The sequence below is a fragment of the Platalea leucorodia genome (assembly GCF_965183815.1).
Source record: "Platalea leucorodia genome assembly, chromosome: 7".
Classification (NCBI taxonomy): domain Eukaryota; kingdom Metazoa; phylum Chordata; class Aves; order Pelecaniformes; family Threskiornithidae; genus Platalea; species Platalea leucorodia.
In genome coordinates, this window is record NC_138829.1 from 57688502 (window position 1) to 57703396 (window position 14895).

The window sequence follows — 14895 nt, forward strand, 5'->3', positions numbered from 1 at the left end:
ATCCATCAGGAGTGTTTCCTACCAACTTGCTCCCTTGGCGCTATTAACAAAACGAGCCCGGATTGAGAGCCTTGTGGAAAAGCATCCTGTAACCTTACACAGAAAGGAAAGACAGGAGCTTAACATTGAATACCTTACATTCATTATGCTAATTTGTAAAAATGCTGAATTCCTCTGTTGTTTAAGTAGAGGTATTACAATATATTCTGACTTGGGGAAAAACAAATTAAGTAGGAGTTTGGAGATGAAGCCTTAGGGCTCTGTTCTGGAACGTCTTCCAGAAAAGAAACTGGATGGCAGGCAGGCAATGTCAGGTATGACCAATATTCTCCAAAGAATACTGAAGTTTGCTCTTGCCCCAGTATAAGAACAGACTTCAGCACGGGTTTCCCTACTTGTATTAACACTGTCAAAAATCTGGTTCCCTCTCACAGCAAACTTTATAGGAAAAAAAAAGAGAACCAAATTCATACAAACAGCTACAGAAATGGACCAAACTAATTGATTGCATCTCAGCAATAGGAGATCTCATATTTCTATGAAATAAGGTCTCCATTTTATTAAAGATACACAGATACAAGCTAACATAGAAATAAGGATACAGGATGCTGTTCTGAAGGCTTAAAGAAAATCCTCTGTAATCAATATACTGGCAAATTACAACTTTAGCAGCAGCAGTTTGGTATGTGGCTTACTTCCTAATCCTTTAATCTTGTCTGCTACAGCCAAGCCAATACTGCCAACAAATGCCATGCCATAAAAGGTGGGTATTCTCACATACTTTCCTATGCTTTGCATGATTAGAGCTTAAATCTACTCATCGCTAACTTCCTGAATGATAATGGGATTTGGGCAAACAGTCAAGATTTCATGGTGACACTCATGAACTGTAGTCAAGTCTTTGGCTGAGAAGCATCCCTTTAAGCATATCAAGAATCAAAGTGCTTTCTTCCCTTTTCCGTTTGCAAATTTTAGCATTCTCGCTTTGTGAAAAGAGATTCTTATTCCTTATATTTAATGTAAGGCTTTGTACAGCCCCAGTAGTAACCGCTAATAGAGCTGATGCCATGGGTGACTCACGGCTTGCAACCAAGCAGTCAAAGAACTGGGGAGACCCACACACAAGATTGCTGACTGCTTGCCTAAATCTATTTTAAACAAAGCTGCCATAAGTTTCTTGTAGTCTTGTGCTGCAAAGCATCTATTACGTATTTTGGTTAAGAGAAAGACATCCTAGGAACAGGCTACCGTCAGTTCACACCTCAGGAGTTGGGCCAAAACTTCGTATATTTCCACTGGAGTTGACATTCAAGAGGAAAACAAATTCAGGGACCAAAAAAAACCCCAACACCTCTGCTTTGATTTAATTTGATGCACTTCCAAAGTTGACAAACAAAAAAGTATAAGAGCAGCAGGAGAGGAGGGAGGGGGGAAAGAGAAAGAGGCAGCCCTAACATGGATGCAGAGCAGCTGAACTTTGAAAATAAAAGTCAGAGAGATTTCCTCCTGTCAATGTTTTAGCCTGACATCTTGGGCCAAGTCCCTGACTGGCATAAGTCACGGTAGCTTTGATGAAGTTACCTCTATTTATAACAGATGGGGACCTGGCACTGCAGTCATGCAGAAGTTAGAAGAGCTGTTTTGTACGTGTGTAGTTCCTACCAAGTTCACAGCCGAGAAGTGTACCAGAGGCAAATTTCACATACTATCACGGTGTCAAAAATCAGTCCCTACTTCTTCCTAAACCACTGTAGTAAACTGTCCAGGCTAGTCTGGAGAAAACGTACCATTTCCTCCTTTGCCTCTTTCTCCTACAGCCCTGGCACGGCAGGCTTGCAAGGATGCCTTCTAAACAATTTCTCTATCTGAATGATGGTTACAAATTATTCTTGTCCAGGAAGATAGCTGGGCTTCCTTTTCATCTGACAGATGGTGTGACTAAGACAACAGGAGCATTTGTCCCTCATCGCTCCAGGGCGTGGCTGGGCACAATACAGTCTGCCCCACTTACCCCATAAACTTGCTTAGCTTATTTGCTTTGTTATTCAGCTTAAACAAAAACAAAATCCCCCAAACACCCTAAACAGAATCAACACTGTGCAGGAACAACATACCAGTGAAGTTTGAAACAAACAAAAGCAAGTTTCTTCCCCCATCACTTGCCAAACTTCATCAGGAGAGTGGCAAACTCGGGCCCTTGAAACTACTTGGCTTAAAGGGTTGCAGCGAAACTAAAACCCAAGATTGCAAACTGGGAGCACACCCTGTCCCACCCTGCAGCAGGAGGGCAGTGGTGCCCAGCATCCTCAGAGACTGTACATCCAACCATCCTAAAATTCCTGCTGTCATAACCCAAACTGAATCGTTCCCAGCTCTACATCCTAACTTTTTATGGTAATTCTCCTGTGTTGTTAAAGGAATTCCCTTTTCCAAGCAGAAACAGCTTTCAAGCTCATTACTGAGCAGACCTTATCTGAAAGGATCTGCTGTCCCTCAGGAATGTAGTAGAAAATATGAAATCGCAATGAAAGTTATATCCGGAAACTTCACATGTGATGAGCTGAAACTTTGTTATGGGAAATGTGCTGCTTCTGTTCAGTAACAACCTTGGCAGAGTTATTTTTTTTTTCCCAGAAATCAAGTCCCACATTGCTATGTGACAAAAGTAAATAATGACTCATTAAATGATCTAAGGAGAAAAACTGAAGGCTTGCTCCTCTCAAAGGTATTTGCACTGGGAAATTTGATAATGTCACCAGCCACTGCAGCAAACATTACTTGAAGCAAACATCTCTGTTTGTTGAGCCATCCAGCAGCATGCTGAAACCACTGCTGTATGTGGTTGTGCAGTCACCTTCGCAACAAAAGCTTTGTTTTTCCATCCTCAAAGATCGATACAGAAAAAGCTATACCTCAAAAAGGCTGTGTGAAGAATTGGACAGAAGCGCTACCACAGCTGGTCTTCTCAATGCCAGGCATGCTGCACTTAAGAGACCAACTCTCTCACTGGAAGGCTTATTTTAGTTCTACTTGAGTTTGACTAAATACTCCAAAAACAATTCCTTTAACACACATTACCATAGTACTCACAGCCCTTGTCCCAAACTAAAAAGAAGTTGTGCAAGACTCTCAAAGACAAGAGGCAGATTTATTTAACAAAAATAAGAAAGCACGATACAGAAAGTGTGATATGGAAAATCTATGTGAAATGTCTGATACTACACAGCAAACCCACCACAGAGCAGGGACTTGAAGCCAACTCCAAAGGCATATTTGAAGTTAAATAAATTATTCTCCCTTCCATTTCACAGCAGTTCAGGCATCAGCACTGGCACAGGTTAAGTAGGCAATTCGTTTACACCTCCTAAGTTACCTCATCCATAGCAAGTTGTCTTGGTTGGGGTTTTGGTCGGGAAGAGGGGAGGGTGGGTTGTCTTTCATTTGCAACCACCACTTTGACACTGTAAGGTCTCTGCAATAATATTCTTCTTAGCAACCTCTTTAGCACCTACAGGAATGGTACCCTGACCTTTGATACAGACTACAGTAACAAAAAGTCATATACATTAGATTGAAAACTAGGTAAGTTCTACATAAGAACAAATTAAACCCTTTTATGCATTTTTGCAGCTAAAATTCGTGGCATATTCAGACCTGGAACTTTAGTTGAGTCATTAAAATGCCAAAAAATTAGACATAGCTGTCTACAGTAATGAGGGTATTCATATTTGCAGCTTAACTCTCAACTCTATTGAGATTTACATTTTTTTAAAATAAATTTTCATCCAACTAAGACAGTATATATAATTAAATCAGATAACAATCTTTCTACAATGATTTCTTCATACTGTAGGTTTATAGCTACATTCGTTTTTCTTTTAATGGTCATATCTTTCTGTGTGCACTCCTTGGGTATGCATTGGCATCGCAAGGTGCTCCCTGTCACTGGCTGCCACTGCCAGGAGCGAGAGCCAGGAGCTCCCCACACAGTCCTGGCCATGCCCAGCTACAAGTCCAGGTGCTATTCCAGCCCCAGCCTGTTCTCCTGAAATAAACCTTGAATGCATTATCTTTGGGGCAGTTCTCATCATCCTTTTCAGTCTTTGACAATAGGATGGGGCTGTGTCTGTCTGATGGGAAAAAAGTTCAATACCCACTGAAGAGGAGGATATATCCACCAAGAGAGGGATGGTGCTTCATGTACAACACTGGGCTAGTGGTCATCTTGAAAACAGTAAAGGCAGGTTGATCCTTTCTAACTGCTTGCCACGCACTGCTCTGGGTCCGGATAACGTTTGCCAAATGCAAAACCTCTGCCTTTATCCAACTTTCACAAAAAGTGAGCTTCTTATATTTAGGCCCGATAATCCTTCTTAAGAAGACTTTTTTACATTCCCATGCTTTAAGGTTCCAAAACTTTCTGAAAGACTTCAGTTCGCATGCCTAAAATTGATATTGGACTAGGACTCTCTACTTTCTTACATTTAACACGTGTTTATATACTATGTTTATTGCAAGAGGCAGAGTGGTGGAGTTTTCCTCAGTTTATAAACATGGACATGCTCCTTAAGCCTTCCCTGATAATTCTAGAGATACAGAGAGAGCAGGTTTTGTATCTACCTGTAAAGCCTTAGGCCTGCCATTTCTGAATAATTCCAGTAAGGAAAAAAGCTATTGAATTTTAACAGTTTCTGTTCAACAAGCACCATGGTGTCACACACAAATATGTTTTCACCTTCTGGACTCTAGCTCAACCAAGCAACTGCTTGTCATTCCTACAAGTGCCTGCAGTTTATTGTAACTTTTTCCTTAAGCCTACTCTCTTTTACAATCACTAGATCACAAAAATCCTTCTGATAATTAAAGTGACTAAATCCTGAATGTTGCTGCTCTTTTATATCTCCCTGGCACTTTTACAAGCTGTCTTTATCACCGCTGCAACTTCTTACGCATACTTAGGCTCCAATCAACTACTGTCAGTACTGCAGACAATAGTAACTGCTTCTTTACATGTAAAACGCTCTTAAAAGCTTTGTTGCTATCCTCCGTTTAGCGTGTAGGCAGTCATTTACATAGTGGAAATGCTTTACCATTATCAGTGGGTTAGAAGCAGTTCATTTTGTGGCAGTTCCACGGTCTCAGCCAATATTTAAAAAAAAAATCTGCATGAGAAATATTTCGATATTTTAGTCCCCTTTAAATTGGATAAAACCACCACCTTTTCCCTTGTCCATGACATGCACAGGGTTTAATTACAATATTGTAGATACTGCTCAGCTCTGAATGCCTCTAAATTCTCTTATTTTCTCTTTTCTACTCCCCACCTTCTTCTTCCCCATGGTCTGCCTCCTGCTTTCTCACATCTGTCTGACAATACTCAGAATATTTTGGTAGAAAAAAAAAAAAAAAAAAACAGTAAAATTTTAAGATGTGCTGAAAGGCAGAGCAGCATTGTTTTGATGTATAAGAGTCTAGTCTCCAAATTCAATATTTCTTGTGAATAGCATACGCATGTCAAAATTAACAGGTTGTGCCCACATGCACATTCATGTCTCATTTCTAACTCAGCCCTTCCAGCAAGGTTAGCACAAGCTGAAGGATGCTGTGCTTCCACCCCTGCACATGGAAAGTGATGCCAAGTAACTCCAGCTCGCTCTCTTCATGGCAGTCATTTCAGACCCAGTGCCCAAAAGGATCCATACGTGTTAGAGAACAACCTTTCTAGGGGAAAGGAACGGCTCTCGCTTGCAAGAACAGCAGGGACAGCCACCCACGCTTCGCAGATACCATGTACAGCATACACTCCTAAAGCAACACCCAGCACCATTAAAGCAGAGCCTCCAATCTCAGAAATTACTTGAGCTCTGCTGAGGTGCAGGAACTGGTGACAATTACCTCCACCTGACAGGGCTCCAGAGGACATCCTGCTGTACCAAATTACACCAGCACATACATTTGAACCACTGTGGACTATTTAAGGAAAAAGCTAAGAACAACAACTCAAATTCTTATCAGAGGCTGCTTTAGCTAGAAATACCTAGTCAGGAAAGCTTAGCAGAAAGCATGGGGCTGTCTCTGACAAAGACCCTACCAGAGGTGCTATTAAAAGTTAAACAACTGATCTTTCCAATAAGTAATCCCTAACTTTCATCTGCAGATGGCTGTTTGAGTGGATTTTTCCTGAGCAGCTCAGGCGTGTCCCTGCACTGCCCTTCTCCCGGCGAGCTGCTGTCCGCTGCGGAGTAAGGGAAACCGGCTCAGCCCACGGTGGGGTGGAACTATTTTAAGTAGTAGCGTCTGATACTAGAGGAGCATGAAATTCAGTCCTGCCATAGCTGAAATACCTAAACCCCCCTAAAAAAAAAAAAAAAAAAGCTGTTGCAAAAACCCTCCCAGAGGCTTATAAACTGAACTCTGGAAATTCCTCTCAAGTTGTAAGCCAGTAAAAGTTAAGTTCTGTATCTTACAACTTACTATTAAAAAAATTAAACAAAATACATCTATCCATAGCAACAGTCACACAGAGTTTTATCTACTGCTTGAGGATTGAGCTGTAGAGATGAGTTTTCTTGCCTCTACTCTAAGACCCGTTATTGCGTATAAAAAAGCAGCCTACATAACAACAACGTGTAATCGGCAGTACTGCTGGCCAATTTATACAAGGCAGCAGAAGACACAGGGGAGAAAATGCACTGTGACAATAAATACCCGTAGGCATACAGCCCCTCATTATCCAATACAAAAACCAGGACAGAATAGTCCCATTGATTTGGCTTTAGTCAAACCCTAAAACATACAGGATTCCATCTAGAGAAATTAAACTCAACTAAAAACCTAGAGAAAGGAAGAATAAGATCCATAATTATTCTTGATATTATCTTCATCATCCAACATACGCAGTGAAAAAAGCCTGTACCAAGAAATGCTTAAAGCTTACGTCTGCCGAGTTTCCCACTAATAATTTTCCCTTCCTCAAGAAAGCCACAGACAGTGCAATCATGGGCAGCCCAGGTTAGCCACACTCTGGTGTATTGCTTTTTTTTTTTTTTTTTAAACCATTGATGACCAAGAAGAAAAAAAAAAAAAGTGATTTGCTTAATCATGACAAACCCAGCACCCCAGTGCCCCAAAACAATAGGCTTTTAGCCACCTCATCAATAGTGTTTCCACAGAGCCAGGAAAGTGGGGTGTCTCCTGTCTGCCTGAAGGCAGAGACAGACAGCAAAAAAGGAGGTGACCAGGGCCCCAGCACCCCAAAGGACCCCTTTGCCCTGGTGCAAGGCCAGAAGGGCAGCTCCTACCCCCAGCACTTGGGCACCTCTGCCCAAAGCTCCTGTGCGATTTGCCCATGTCGTAAGCCTTGGGCTGTGAGCTTTAGGAAGAGGCTACCTCAAGCCCAAGGCAGGCACAAAATCAGGTTGGTTTTGGGGTTGTTGTTTGGGGTTTTTTGTTTGGTTTTTTTTTTTTTTTTTTTTTTTTGGTGGGGTTCTGTTTGGGTTTTTTGTGGGTTTTTTTTTGTTTTTTGTTTTTTTTTTAAAAACAGCTGGTCCTTTTCTTCAGCTTCCTGCATCATTCTTCCTGATCTAATACACAATTTTAGCTCCCTGTTTCATGGGTTATTGGCACACTCAGCCCTTCCTTAATAGTGTAAGCAATCTTTACACTCTGCCCTAGCCTACTAATTTCCTTAGCAGATATACTAAAATATCTGATTAAATGCATTTCTCATTCACTGTAAATAAGTCATGAAAATATATAACTGAAGCTTTTTTCAGAGCTGGTATTCAGCCAATGTTACTAATCATAATTTGCTGCACTTTTCCATTGCAAGCAGAATGCTTGGTCAATGTAATTCGATAGTTGTGGAGGAAAGGGCAGGCCCTTTGCTAGGGTAAGTTGTCAGAAATCCACTGAAAAACGCAGAACCATAGCGAGACACCAGCTGAGCACTTGCCCTTAAACACAGCCCTAGCCATAAGATGCAAAAACCATTTCACTGAATTGTATCTTTGCATGATAGCATTCGCAGTCTTGAAATTAATAATACCAAAAAGTGGACCAGGCAAATTTTGGTACATCGTGGAGAAGCAGCAACATTGCCATGGCTCAACAGATACTCGGCAAACACGTTAAAAGTGCAATTCAGAACAGGAGGGAAAGCTATTCCCATCCATCAGTATGGAGTAGACTTTTACTCCCATTTACAACCTTAGTTGTCAATTAGTGGAAAAATAGACCTGAAAATTATACAACCACTTCAGAAGTGAGAAACATCACTTCCTGGGATGCTTATTCCTCTTTTGAAAAGCTTAAACAATGTCTAACACTCTGAGCAGTCAGGAGACCTGATCACAAAGGTAGTGGCAGAGGACAAAAGCAGTGTTAAAACTCCAGGCTGCTGAAACACTCGTATACGAATACGAAGATGTGAAAAATGTTGTTACACACGTAACACTGCCAGCCTTATTCAAATCTAAAATATCTCAGTTTCAAATTTGTATTTCTCTTGGGGATAATACAGAAAGGCAGAAATACAAGCCATAACCAATGGGAGAGGGTATTTCTAAGTATTACTGTCATGAGTTCAGGTATTTTGCTACTCAACTTATTAAAACAATAGCATGCATCACTATTACTGACTACAACTGAGGCACAAATTAAAGCCAGGTTAAGGCAGTGACACACCGTGCTGAGCTTTTAAAAACTTTGGCGTATTTGCCATTTGCCCCCATTTCTCTCTTGTAAGTGCTCAATGCCTGAACCCGCAAGTAGTTTGTTCCTCTAATGCCCAGCATTCACCCTCCCCACCACTTTCAGGCGTCAAAGGCAAATGCAAAAATGCTGCCAGCAGAAAAGCTAAGTGCACAGCTCCAAAGGCAGACGTTTAGCACGCTAGTAAATGGTCATTTTGCTATCCATGTGTAATATTTTGGGACTTCAAAACTTGGGTGTTTAATGGAGAAACAATGAATAAGTGCACTCTGAAAGGTCACTAAGGAGAAAGCACTTCTTCAAAGCATAAAACAAGCTTCAAAGTATACCTAAATACTGGTGGTACCTACCTATGCAGTAAGGGATCAGGGGACTACTTTGCCAGACACTATACAGGCACACTTTCCTTCTATTTCTTATGAATGAAGAAGCGCTGTTTAAAAAAAGCAAGAGCAGCTGTTAAGCTGAACACTGGGCTCTTTGAAAGGTATGTGACATCTTTAGAAGGAAAAACCTATAACTCTATCCACAGAAATGTGTTGCTTATATAAGTGATGAAATAGAGAAAAGAGTTGAAGGATTATTTTTTTTTAACTGCTTACAGCATGACTAATGCAAGTCCTCTTTGGTTACTTTCCACTGAAACATCAGAGTGTAAAAATATTACCCACCTATTTGGTGTCTGTTGGAGTAAGTCACTTTGCCTGTGCCACACTATAAATAATGATATTAGTGGCAGGGAGTCAACTGCTCGAATACTAGCAGATCCCCAGCACTTTACTTGTCTGGGCAGGCAAACACTTCAACTCCACACATCTTTTAAAAAAGCAACCATTGGCCACTAAATCTTACACTCATACTTTTGGGTTGTGTTTGGGTTTGGTTTTTTTTGTTTGTTTGTTTGTTTGTTTGTTTTTAATAGTTTCTGCTTTTCAAGAAGGCCGAGGGAAGCACAATCTCCTGTAAGAGGTAGGGGTTTTTTTAACCATTTCCTTTTCCTTCTGAAGGCTACCCCCCAGCTTTCTACTTGTGTTTTGTTTCATAACACACTTGCAACTGGATCATAGGTAGAAATAATTTATTATGCCAACTCCGTAATAAGAAACCCTCTACAGGCTTATCACTAGGAGCACAAACAGGTCAAGTACTACGAAACCAGGAAATGTTAAAAAACCCATTTTAGAAACTGTCTCTATTGCTCGCCAGTTCTCTGATAATGGGAAGAAGAAAAAGGTTTTAAAGGTGTCCTGCACAGTGTCGTTTTCAACTTGGCTGCACATTTAACTAAGACATTACCTGAATTAAAATTAATAACTTTTTATGCATTTTCAAAGTTAACTTGACAATGTTTTTGCCAAGAGCCGCAATACGATCCTTCTCCCTATCTGGGAAGATGTGTTCAGTGGTGGCTTTTAGGCCCCTTAGGGCATCACCGTACTTCTGCTCTGAAGCGCATAAGACATCTAGAAACTACGGAGCACATGGTAGCATTAATAGCACACACAGTTGTATGTGACCCATTTTAATGGCATACTACAGCAAGCCTTGGGTAAACCTGGATTGTCATGAGCCAGAAGAGCACTCTGCAGCCAGATGTATTTCATAGAGTTTCTCCTCTGGTGCTGCAAGTGATTTTTCTAACCAAGCATGTAGTACAGGCCCCATAAAACCAGGATGTTTGGTGCTTTTTGAGTCCGTATTGTATCTTACCTGCATACCTGCTAAGCAGCCATATGAGAGAAGCTACACCGAGCCACCGCTTTAGTTCGGGCTGGCATCTGTTAACTGCATTCACTTTCCCTGGGGAGAGGTGACTTGGTACCATTTTTCCCCACAGCATTCACAAACCAGACTTTCTTAACAGAGATGTAGTTGTTTATGAATGGATGATTTGCCAGGTCTAACAGAGGGACACAATGTGAATATTGTTATATACCCCTCACTGAGGGCTTCATCACCAGCCAGCAGTGTTCATCTTCCTTACTTGTACTTGCAAACATTGCTAATTTCAGAATAAAAAAAACCCCAAACAAACCACACAAACCCAAACCCATGTTTCCACCATGTTGTGTGTTAACTGCTCCTTGAATTGCTAAATCTGGAACAATAGGCTTTGTTCGACATCTGTTTAGCAGGGCTAATACATATAACAGAAGTTTCTCCATCTGAAGTTTTAATTCATTCAAGAAAAAAATAACAACTTCTTCCTCTTGTTTCATATCTTTCCTTTCAGGGGGGTGAAAAAGTTGCCATGAATTGTTTTCAGTCCCATCCTTATATACCAGGTTTCACTGTAAAGCCTTGCCCCAGGGCAAGGCCTCTGACAGTCAACAGCTCCTCATGCAGCACAACTACCGCTCTCCTCTTGCTCAGACCTTCAAGAATTGCTTTGGTCTATACCATTGGCTGGAAGTAGCACTTCATGAAGCATGTAATATGCAAGTACGGAAGGGATTTTTAAGGATCTAACAAATATGGCATTTGCTAGGAATGGTTTCTGGGTTCATACCCCTGGCTGTTTTCTGATTAACATCTAGAAATAGAGGAAAAATGTTTGAAGATACGACGAAGCAAGTGAAGGGAATTCTTCTCATCCACATGCTGGACCTGCTATCTCATTCCAGCGCATCAAGCTAAGAGCATGCGATGTGTTACTTCAGTGTCAGTTCATGCAAAAAGCACCATCACAGCAACAAATATAATTTCACAAAAACCGCACAGAAATGCCAGGTACTATATTATCAGAGGCAGGTAGTCTCAAAAGCAGTGTTGAACACAGTCTATAGGCTATGATCAGGATCAGTGCTAGAAACACACAGGTTACCCATGCTCCAGCCATAGGACACAAGGCAGAACATCAGCATGAGGAAATGAGGGAAGTCACCAAATACTAGGTACTCTTACCACAGGAAATAACGCAAGCCCCTGCTGGCAATTAGAATAGAAACCATAGCCTACTTGTATTTCATTAGCAATATTTAGTAGGGATCTACAGATATTTTATTCTGTAATTAAAATAATTCCAAATGAAGCCTTTTGTCCTATTGAAAAGCAATGTTCCTAATAAATTTTTTATTTTATAGAAATATTTGAGTTAAGCTTCGATTTACTGAAACCCTTTTGGATTACAAGCCTCCAGTTGCTAAGTTTTCCACATAAAAAGGGGTGGCAGATTTGATTAGTCTAATTTATACTCTCTGTTGTGGGTGAGGATGCACTCACACTTCAAAGTCTTGAAGCTGACAACACTCATTGAATGAAGGAAAAAAAAGTTTCTTTTTCAGGCTTCACTGTTAGAGTTATTTTTATTTCAGAAAGGATTTCCTTTTCTTTCTATATAGCAACTTGACTATCTAAAAAGCTATAAAATAGGATGAATAACATGCTTGAGTGACATGTGCATCAGCTTCATTCTTACAGTCACCCACCTCACCAGACTCCACACTGCTTCCAATTAGTCCCCCTCTACAGTCCCTGCATTTGGCTCCAAATTCCTTGCTGAGGAAACCACATAATGCTGCAATATAATTAACATATCACCTCAGCCATTGCTCACTATGATAGCAAAAAAAAAACCAACCAAACAAACAAAAAAAAAAACCAAACCAAAAAAACCCCAAAAAACCACTACCACCACCAAACCAAAACGCACCACAACACACAGAGAAACTAGCTTCTATCCAAAGAAATGACCTAACCTTAGCAGTGATTTACTTGAAGCCACATAATTCCCAGGTCTTGAGCTGAGATCAGTTTTATGAAATAAGTTCATCATTTTAGCTGGTATTACTCTTTCAGAAAAAAAGAGAAACAAATATTCACTTTCTCCCTCAAGCTGAAGAAAGTGAATTATGGGACAAGATTAAAAAGTGATCTGAGTGAGGCTGCCCAGTTTCAGTTTTCATATTGAATTCAAACTGCTACTTTTCTTGTTTAAGCATCATTTATGAAAATTTGAGAAGCCCTTTAGAAGACAGAATTAAGGTGACATACTGTCACACAGTATTATTACCGTTAAGTTTCACAAGTGTACATTCATTTTTCCACTACCGAAAGCATTTTAGATATGGCGCTATCTGATGTCCTTAACAATGTATCAATATTTATAAACAAGTCTAATGGATTTTTTTAATCAAAGATTGCTTTAAATATCTAAAGGATCACGAAAAAAAGTTTTGAAAGATAGGATAAGAAAAATAAATGAGGTTCCTTTTGTCTACTACTGGAAAACACAGTACTCTGAAGTATCTCCATGCCTGCAGGATAAATTGAAAATAAATCCATTGGTTTCAGCCTACAACCATATATCTCCTGCATTTCAGAAGCGACTCCCCCTAGTGAAGAGGCGTTAAACATTTTTGCGAAAGAAAAAAGTCAGGCTCAGCCCCATCTATCTAACAGAGTGCAACACCAGTCCATGTCATCTTCTGGAAAAGTAACCAGATATCTTCGCTAGGGCAGGAGAGATCATGTTTCACGGTCCATGACTTGTGAAAGTACTGATCTTTCCTTACACTGAAGGAGGCTGGCTAACATTGAATGCCTTATTAAACACGGATGTTTCCTCCCTGACCCATGTGGACCCGCAGCAGTCACCCAGCTCTACGTCTGCTCCAAGGCTGCAGCTCCCTCACAAGGCTGATGCCGAGATGGGGTAAGGACAAGGCTTACCCCATGACCGGTGTTGCTCTATGCACCTTCCCAAGAAAAGCAATCCAAGAACATTATTTCAGTTCCCCTTTTCCCCCCCCAAATATGCCTCTCCCCGCCATTCATACAAACTATGGCAATTCAGACTGCAGTCAGGTCCATAGCACCTTCCATGGTTTAATTTCACTTCAAGAAAATTTACTCCTCTCTGTTGCTACAGGACCAGGGAGATATAACGCTACAGATTAATAAATGAAAGAGACCATACAACACATTCACCACTATCAATTTCCTTCACACATTGCCATCACTCACTTTGGGCAGAGTCACTGGAAGAGCCACAGCCCCACTTACGCACCACAAAATTACAAGACATCTTGTTAGGGAGGCCAGTGATAGCCGTGTCGCTCACAAATCATTTCCACCCCGCCACGCTAACTGTAAGCCCCTGGCTGTGAGACGCTGCCACCCACGAAGTAGCACGGGCATTAATTAGTTCTGCCCCACACCCGGTGAGCACCGATAGCACAGCCCGGCTTCCTGCAACGGGGACCACCAGCTGCTTTTTCTTCGATGCTCATCGGGGGTCAGCCGGGCTACGCTGTATCTTCATATCCACCCTGCTCTACCCTCGAGGGGAGGACACAACACGCCACCCCGACAGCCAAAACGACTCTGCCGTGACCTGACCTCCACTCTCCCGCTCTGTGGCCCTGTGTAATCCCCAAATATATCAGGGCACCATCTGCTGAGGAAGGCCACTCCTGCGCCCCACAAAGCCCGCTGTGCTGCAGCTGAGGCGGTCGCCCCTGTGCCCCGGGAACGTGCAACAAACACAACCGAGTCCTTCCAGCAGCAAACATCTTCCCAGAACACAAACTGAGCAGGTCAATGTGATGACCTACACTGAAACAGATTCTTTTCTCTCAGAGCTGTCATTTGTACAGGAGCAAAATGAATGCCAAGAAATATCTATACGATATCCCAATTTGCCATGATGTTGGTATATAAACATTTTGGGTATAAGCTCTTTACACAACATAGAAAACAGAAGTAAAACCAGTGCTCTTGTTCATAAGGAAGAGTAAATTAAACAGGAGCAAAATCCACTACATTTAGCAAACATTTACAAAATGAACAGACAGCATTACAAGCTTCAGGCAAAATTAATTGATTTTTTTCATCCCTCAGCTTCTGAAAACTTTAGTTTGGCACAAAGTTTATAACACAGCCCTGGAGAACACATGAGGTGCCATATAGAAGGGTAGCCAATTCAGACCCAAGACCATCCAACATAGCTCTAAGAGGTAAAAGTTTTAATTAAAAAAGTGTTATCTCCACAGACTAGCTCTAAGGGTTGTAAATCCTTTACCCAAGTGTATGCAGAGGTTATTTAAATGGATGTGCAGACACAAATAACAATGGACTTAAAATTACTCAACATCATTTTCTTCCATTTTACTTTTTATACTTCAGTCAACTAAGCAAAAGCTCTCTTTCCACAAAGTACTTTTTAAAATTTCTACCATTTAG